The following is an 8,958-nucleotide window of genomic DNA, read 5'->3' as shown; positions in this document are numbered from 1 at the left end:
GATTAGCAGTTTCAAAATCGTCATAGTAGAGCTGGATCTGGAGAGCATGTTCTTGTTGTGAGAATAAACTGTGATTTTTGAAGTAGGAGCCGTCATTTAAATCTCTGTACAATCCCTCCATGTTTAGTTTAGTTTTCTGGAAACTGCTACAAAGTTCACTGTTTCGAAACATAGATGAAAGGGATCCCATGATAGGAACGTACATGAATTTATCATTGACAGGAACTTGCCTGTATGTCCCTGTTGTTCTATCTTTGCGTACATCAAAACGCACACCAAGAACATGCTCTATGGGTTCAACTATTTTCCATTTTTGCTCAAAATGTCTTATCCTTTTAGATTCTGTGTTAAGACATGAAAATGGATTTTCAAGCTGATCAAAGCAATCCTCAACTTTTTCTAAGGTTTCTCTTGATGTATCAGTTGACAAACAGTCGACAACAGATTGTTTTGCATGTGCATGGATGTCATTAACCAGTTCCTCCAATGAACCAACTAAACACTGCACAGTACTTTCAGGAACTCCTGATGATTGTACTTGAGCAATAACAGAGCTGCACATGTTCAGTATTTGCCTTTTTTCAACTGGAACCTGTGTAGTTATTGTCATGGGATGAGCCACATTTACAGGCTGTGAAACAGAGGTTCCATCATTAGGTACGGGCTCAAAATTGTTGATGACCTCAGCAACCCATTCTCACTCCCAAAGCGTAACATTTTACGCTAGGTGACAAATCGTCACCATATTACGTTTTCGGCTACCCACCACGTTCCTAAATGACGACCTCGGAAAAAGAGGGAATATGAGAACCGTCTGGACTGAACCTACACATGTTCGCTCTTTTTCTTCAAATCGCTTAGAAACATGCTATTTAACATCATTAAAGTCCTGGATAAGGTCAGGAATAAGGTTATGGTCAGGGCTAGGGATAAGGTTAGGTTTAGGGCTGGAATACAGGGCTGGAACGTCTATTAACGCGGGAGCGTCATTGCACTGGATTCCAGCCATAACCCGCCGCGTACCATAAGAACGCCGAAGGTCTCCTTTCGCGTTCCTCAGGAACGCCGCGGGACGTGACAAAACGTCGACATGTTACGCCTCGGGAGTGAGAACGCTCTGACCTCAGAGTGAACGCAGTCTCCATGTGCTCGGAATAAGTGCCGCTTGTAACCATAGTACGTGTGAAAGATAAATGAACATCCAGGCTCTCCACAGGTCAAACGTAAAAACTTTCCTGGGTACAAACCATGCTGGAACTTCAAATGTCTAAATAACACTGAGCAACTTGTGTGGTGTATCTTGCAAATGTAACAGATGAACATTTCCAGTCAAAGTGCTGAATAGTGGATATCTTTAAACCGTACAGTGAAGACTTCCTCTTGTTTCCCTGACCTGAGGACTGTCCTTCAAAGCTGCCAACATCAATGCCATACACGGTGGTCTGGATGAATGTGTAGAAGTTGTCCAATGCCTTATCAAAGGACACGGCAAATAAAAAAAATGTGCCTTGAAAAGTTTTGCCTTGTCAAAACCTGCATCTCCCATCTGTGTCACACAGGGAATGACCTTTTGATCTAGGACATTGTAGAAACTTTGGGTAGAAACTTTGGATGATGTTCTTTCTTTCTCCAACACACAGGACGAATGGCTGAAAAGCCTCTGTGCTACCTCCCACCTGAGGGAGAGAAAGAAACCAAGTGATTCACATTAAACAAAATTGATAATCTGATGTTGAGGCATTGCTGTTTGAAATTATGACAATATTAAAATGTTTCACTCCGCTGCACAATTATTTTTGTTTCAATGTGTACATTTAGTTTTAATAGAAACAATGACATGTCAGTCCTGCAACACCAAGCCTGTCTGCGATAGATACATCTGCTGCAGGTTGGATCACCTTGCCATCTTAAAATATCAGCCCTTGATAATTAGCATCTGTTCTCATCAAAAGAGAAATATACAATTCTAAAAAGCATACCATGATGAATTTCATTAGGTGGTGAGCAGCATCTGATGTGCTAATCTTTGAAGACGTCCTTCCCTTAAGCAGCAAAAGATGGCAGCCGCCTCACAGTCCCAAACTACAGAATAGAAATTAAGATCATCACAATTACTGTCATTTAAAGGACCACAGCAGCCATTTTTCCACGTTATGTAATACCATGATGACATTTTAGACACCTGATAATTTTTCAAACAAGGCAGTTTTCCAGAGACTTAAAATCTTCTGGCCACCAAGTGAAGTAGATATCGAGTCATAACAATAGTAAGATTATGTAACTTTTTTTTGTGTTCAAACTACCGTATTTCCCGGACTACAAAGCGCACCTGAATATTAGCCGCACAAGCTAAAATCAGGGGAAAATCCTGTTTTGTACATACATTAGCCGCACCTGACTAAAAGCCGCAGGTGTTTCAATGTTGACTTATCATATGTAAGAGAATATGCACAAAGCGAATTGTCAGGAAAGAGATGGCTGTTTGGAGACACATCACTTTTATTAATATTTTGAAAAACAAGTTATGGGTACATATTTGCACAACTTTTTAGGTATATGTACAAGTAGCGGTAATTACAAGTACGAAACATGTGCTGTGCTTCATAAACGAGTAACAAATGTAGTACATAACAATAACCTACAGCACACCAGAAAAATAGATTCAGACTACCTTTTAGGCTCAGGTGGATGGATGGATGTTTTCACACTTTTCCACGCTGTCAGATTCCACCGGTGGAGTTGAGCATAACTTGCTTTTCGCAAGTTTATTGCCGCACACCATCCACGCCTCTCGCTGAACGCGTAGCGCTACTTTGAAGTTTGTTTTTCGTGCTACTTGTACAGCACTATGTTGCCTGGCGGATGGACATGTGACCAACATACCACTCTTGAACCCCGATACTGTGTATCTGATCACATGCCCTTCCACCAGGCAACGTAGTGCCGTACAACAGCGGAACAAACAAAACAAATCGTCTTACGATATGACAAAAATCAGGGACAATCCATAGAAAAGCCGCACCTGACTAAAAGCCGCAGGGTTCAAAGCTTGTGGAAAAAGTAGCGGCTTATAGCCCGACAATTACGGTACATTAAATGTCATTTCAGGTTTAACATGTTTGTAAGCTTCTTTTCATACCATACAGAAATGAGTGATATATTGTGTTGTGGGAATTAAGCAAATGCTGTAAATGTATTCAAAATCTACCATTTCCAACTTACACTTACCAGCCTCGTCAGAGTAACTCTGTGCAGAAATGAGCAGCTCATCCAATTCTGTACTCTGAGACAGACTTTTGCAATCTTTGATGATCCTTGGCTTGAAGAATGTTGGCCACTTTGCAAGGAACTTACCAGACACTTCCTCCCCAAAAAACAGCATTGTGTAGTCTTGGTCAATCTTAAACACAAAGTGTAACAACAGAAACAACACATTAACAAGAAAACAAACAAAGGAACCACAAAGCAGTCATTAAATTACTTTTTGCCTTACCAAGCCAGGTGTATCCAGAAATCTTGGGAAAAGGTCCAGGACAGTAGAAGCTGTGGCAGGTTCTTGAACCACTTTTTGCCCATGTTGAAATGTCACCTTCATGTTGTCTTTGACATGTTTCATGTCAGTTGAGTGCCTCTTCCTTGCATTTATCACCTGACAACGGCCTCACATTTGAACACAAGTTGCGAAGAGTCTTGGGGCTGTCTTGAAAAGCTGACTTTGATTACTTCATCTCTTCTCGGGAACCAGCATATCACCACCTTCCAAGAGTAGAACAAGGTCCAGCATATAACACCATTTCTTTGCAAAACATCTAGCATGTCTAGTCTCTTTAGACTGAGTTAAAATTAATTTTGTTAAGAAAAAACATCCTTGATCCATTTTTAAGTAGTACAAGCTGTGTAACATGACTGCAATACAGTATTCTCTCAACTATCACAGGGGTTAGTAGAAACCATATTTCTATTTTTTTATTTTTTATATATTTTAAGCCATAAAAACCCTCCCCACTCTCTAACAAACCCTAATATAACCCTGTTATTCATTTTTAGACTAGAAAATGCTTAATTTACCACAAAAAAATGTAAATCTAAAAAAAAGAAAAAAAAAAGAAAAATACCTACTGGCTACAGAAATGCGCACTATAATGAAATTTCCACAATTTACAAGATGTAGGGGCCATTATAGTGTAAAAATACTCTCAGGTTACCCTTAAACATCCTAGTTCACCTAAGGCAGGGTCTCAAACTTAAATGAGCTGTCATCTTATTGGAGGGCTACTTCAGTGTTCAAGAAGTAAAAAAGAAAAAAAGAAAGAAAGAAACCACAAAGAAAACACCCACAAATATTCCTGACAATGTAGCGTTTGGTTTGTTCGTTTTTAAATTTCAAATATTGTATAACAAGACAAAACTGCAAATATGAACGCATCCCCCCCTCTCACTCTTAACTAACCGATGCCTTTAATTGAACTACCAAATTAACACAATGGTCCTCTCTTTCTGGTCAGACACTTTGCAGCACTTCTGCTGTAATTTTGTTCATATTTAACAAAATAAAAATGCAGAAATAAGTGTACACATTAGTTTTTGACTCTCACTGAACTAACAAAGCCAATCCCTCCACATGTTTGTACTCTCTTGTTACCTCGGCCAGGTCCGCGGCTCTGAACCGTGGTAATGACACCTCTGGCAAATATGCTGGGTTGTCGGGCTTGTAGCTTTACTGTCAGCGAACACAGTGTACAGTCGAGTCTTAACAACTTTCTTACAACCAGGCACTCATTTTGGCGGCAGTGGTTATTATTATATTTACATGCTTTCTTCTTCCATTTCTCATCGGTAACAGCTCTTACTTTCTCCCTCTCTCGCGCTCAAACACACAACAGGAGGGGCAGTTCCACGTTCTCCCCGCAGCACGGACTGCACTGCCCATGAGGGCCCGTAACACTCTGTCCTTATTGCCTTCATATTAAATCATTTTTGGCTAATGACAAAAAAAAGTCACTTTAAGGGCCAAATTGCATTATACTTCTTCACCTCACCTGACGTGGGCCGCAAGTGGCCTTTGGGCCGCGAGTGGCCTCTGGGCCGCGAGTTTGAGACCACTGACCCTAAGGCTTTGGCAGTTTAATTCGAAAATAAATAAAAGGCATTTAATAAAAACTGTGAAATATATTAACATGTAATATTCATTACAGTCTGCCAATAGCCAGATTATGCTAAATGAATATTAGGAAAGAAACTGGTACTTTGCAGAGTTCTAGCTAGCAGTAGCCCAGCTTAACAAAAACAGTTAAAATTCAAATATGACACTTAAAGATGATGTATTTTGATATATTTTGTTCTAACATCAATCTAAAACTTAATATTTAACCGAATAAAACTTACCGCATCAGCAAGAAAAAATGGCGACCGAAGATTCTGGAATGCGAACCTCCACAGGAAATGAAGGTGTGGTCTAATTTAACACCGACAGTGTTAAAATGCAGTAACGACTAAAATCCACTCTAACACTTTTCAGGAATCAACTCCCGATGTGTTATTTTAACTCGATTCAGTGTTGAACTAACTCGGAACTCTGTTGAATTCTACTAACACTGAAAAATCAACACTGGCATTTTTGCTGTGTGTTTTCTGGATGAAAGTAACAGGTTACAACCACTTAAATATTAAACGGTACATGAACAACGTGCCTGAATATTTTTTAAAGGTAGAAAGGTAGAAGCCTGGGACTCCTAAATTGCTTCTTATCAAAAACGTTTTCACTTGATATTTAATATTAAGTTATATGAATTTGACTAAAAATCAAATGTATGCTACACATGTAGTCACAGAAAATAAATATATTCAAAATGATGTAAATTATATAAGATTAGTTTTAAAACACTCTTTGACATGTTTGTATGCTGGAAGCAGAGGCTCCCACTCATGTGTGAAACAGGACAGTGTTTTTTCATTAAATCAAATTGTGACCTCTAGTGTCCAGTTGTGTTACTGCACTGAAAGGACACAGCACAGCTGGAGCTCTGTGTGTTCAGCCTCTGAGGTCTTCAGGTGAACCGGCCTGTAGCTCCAGGTCGGCTGCAGAGTTTCTGACCTTTAAATACAAACATCAGAGGTCTTTGTAATCAGATCAGGCTCTGTGTTTCCTTCCTTTATTTCCCAGCTTCTAATGAATGACAGGTGTTGAGATTCAAGCTGAAATCCAAACTTCTGCTCAATAGGAAATGTTCAGGTTTTCTCTTCAGCAGCTTCTAGGATCTCTTCTTCTGACTCTTTGTGTCCAGCTGTTGGTGTCCAGATGCTGAGGCTCTCTTCATCAAGGCCTCTACACTGGTGTGTGAGCAGGAGTCACTCTCTTTAAAACAAAACACAACTGAATATCACAAGTTTAAGAAACTTCGAAGCAGAGACGGAAAAACAGAAACTGTAAGATCTGATGAAAGTGCTCTGATAGAAACTGACCTCTGTCTAAGTCAGTATCCACCTGCTCCACCCAGGATCAGCAGGAGGAAGAAACTCACTGCAGCAGCCAGATTAGTCCTCCTCCGCCTAAAAATAATAATAATCCCACAGAGAAGACGCTACTGAAGGAGAACTCAAAGTCTTTGCACTTTTACTCTGAAATTGTTCCATGATTAGTAGAAACAGGTTGACAAGTGAATTTTTCAATATTTTTTTAAAAATAAATAGTAAAAGGGGTAATATTGGGGCGATTGTGGCTCAAGAGTTGGGCGTTCGCCTTGTAACCGGAAGGTTGCCGGTTCGAGCCCCGACTCGGATAGTCTCGGTCGCTGTGTCCTTGGGCAAGACACTTCACCTACCACCTACTGATGTTGGCCCTTCTGGCCAACATCAGTAGGTGGTAGGTGAAGGGCCGATGACAGAAGCGAGGCATATGGCAGCCTCACTTCTGTCAGTCTGCCCCAGGGCAACTGTGGCTACAACCGTAACTGCCTCCACCAGTGTGTGAATGCGAGAGTGAATGAATAGTAGCATTGTAAAGCGCTTTGGGTGCCTTGAAAAGTGCTTAAATCCAGTCCATTATTATTATTAATAACCTTATAGTACCATATCAACCCATTAGAGGTCTAACTCTAATATTATATAACTAATATAACTATTAGGAATAACAGAGTTACAAAAAAGCTTAATGAATTTCTACATAATTGATGTGCTTTATGAATAGTTAGAGCTACCTGGAGGACAAATACCGCAACTGCATTGTTAAGGTTCCAAATTGCTGCACAGTGCATTCCTGAGTGAAGGAAAATAATCCCAAGCTGGAGTTAGGTGCACGTGAGCAATGCTGTTGTCCATTTTGTAGGTATATTAGTGAAAACATTCTCACAGTGGTAATTGTCAATATGTATTTTTATTGTAAGCAGTACTAACACGTGCCCTGAAAGTTACAGGCATTTTCGTGCATCAATAGTAACTTTATTCACGAGTAGCATTTTTGGTTAGCATGCTAAGCTAATACTAGTTAGCTATTTGAGTGCTCTCTGGCATGCACTCAGCTATGTTTCTCTATGAGATTCTAACTGTTGTAATCCTTGTAACAGAACTGAATGTTGCAGTTGCATAACAAACTGTTGATGACAACTGTGTTTGTACCGGGTAGGCGCTGTTAAGGAAGTTTTACTTGATGTAGATAAAAAAAACTGATAAAGAATGATGTTTGCTTTATATGAAAAAGAAAAAAACTAATGCTCCCCTTGTCTCTTTGTCTTCTGTGTCCCTTCCTGTTCGTCTGTGTTTGCGGGTGTTTGTGTGAGTTCTTTCGTCTGGTTTCCCATGTGTGACATTCCATGTTCCCCTTGCCTATCTTGTGTGTCCATATTTCCCAGCATGTCAGGTCTCTCTCTCCCTGTCATGCTCTCTCGGGTTCCCTCGCCCTTTCCCCCTTCTTTCTTCCCTTGCCCTCTTAGGAGTGTCTATGTTTTATTCCCCTGTTCACGTGTCCCTCTTGTGTTCCACCCATTCTCCCCAGTCGGTCATGTGTTTCATGTCTGCATGTCTGGTTTCACAGTCTGTGTCTCACCATGTTTGAAGAAGCCTAATGAAGAAGCCACCAAGTGTATATGATAAATTAAAATGATTTTTGCCATGTGATAGTCTCACTGTGTGTTGCATGATGAAGCCATTTGTTTCAGCTTCTTTATAGACAAACTGTATTGTTCTCAGATACATTGGTTTTCTGAGGAGATTGCAGATAGTTTAAAGAGGAAAGGGCTCCATTAACCTTTAAAGTAAATTTAGGCATAAAAAGGCATTGTTTTATAGATGTTATTTCAAATTTAATGATTTTTTACTTTTTTATTTTTTTTAAATCACAATATTTTCAGCATCACATACTTCAATAGAATTTCTCTCCCCCACATTTTATCTGATTAACTTTCTTTTGTGTTAAAAAAGATAAAAACATTCAACATTCAAGTTTTTATTAGCATTTGCAACACACAACCAACTCTATATCTCTTTAAAACTGTTCATGTAGTCCATAGTCATTACTTTCTCTTATCATGTAGCATCACAATGGAGTACCCTTCAGTGATAAAGACTAAATAAATGTTCATGTTTTACACTACCATTAAAGTGATGTTTTTATTGCTTGTTGACACTAGATCAACATATTTTAAGCAGATATGGCAACTATCACACATGAACAAATCACTGGGCAGATCAATATAAGAATGAATTATGTCAGAGTGGCAATATTATATATGCCATTTACTGTCCTGTAAGAGAAAATAGCTTTAATGACTTTCCCCAAGTGGGCTTAGTACCCCTAGAAGAGGATTAAATGTTCAATAGTTCTGTGACATAAATAAGCACAGTTCACCAAGCACAGGAAACATGAAGCAGTCTACAAGCTGCATCAAACACAGCATTTGTCTGAACTGGTTGTTGTTCCGCCCACTGACAGGGAACTGAAACAGTGAGGCTTGACTTGACACA

This window comes from Copadichromis virginalis, linkage group LG3 (genome assembly GCF_057382275.1).
Source record: "Copadichromis virginalis isolate Kocher_CV1m ecotype Utaka linkage group LG3, C_Virginalis_male_GT1.1, whole genome shotgun sequence".
In the NCBI taxonomy this organism is placed as follows: domain Eukaryota; kingdom Metazoa; phylum Chordata; class Actinopteri; order Cichliformes; family Cichlidae; genus Copadichromis; species Copadichromis virginalis.
Note: the sequence above shows the minus strand (reverse complement) of the source record.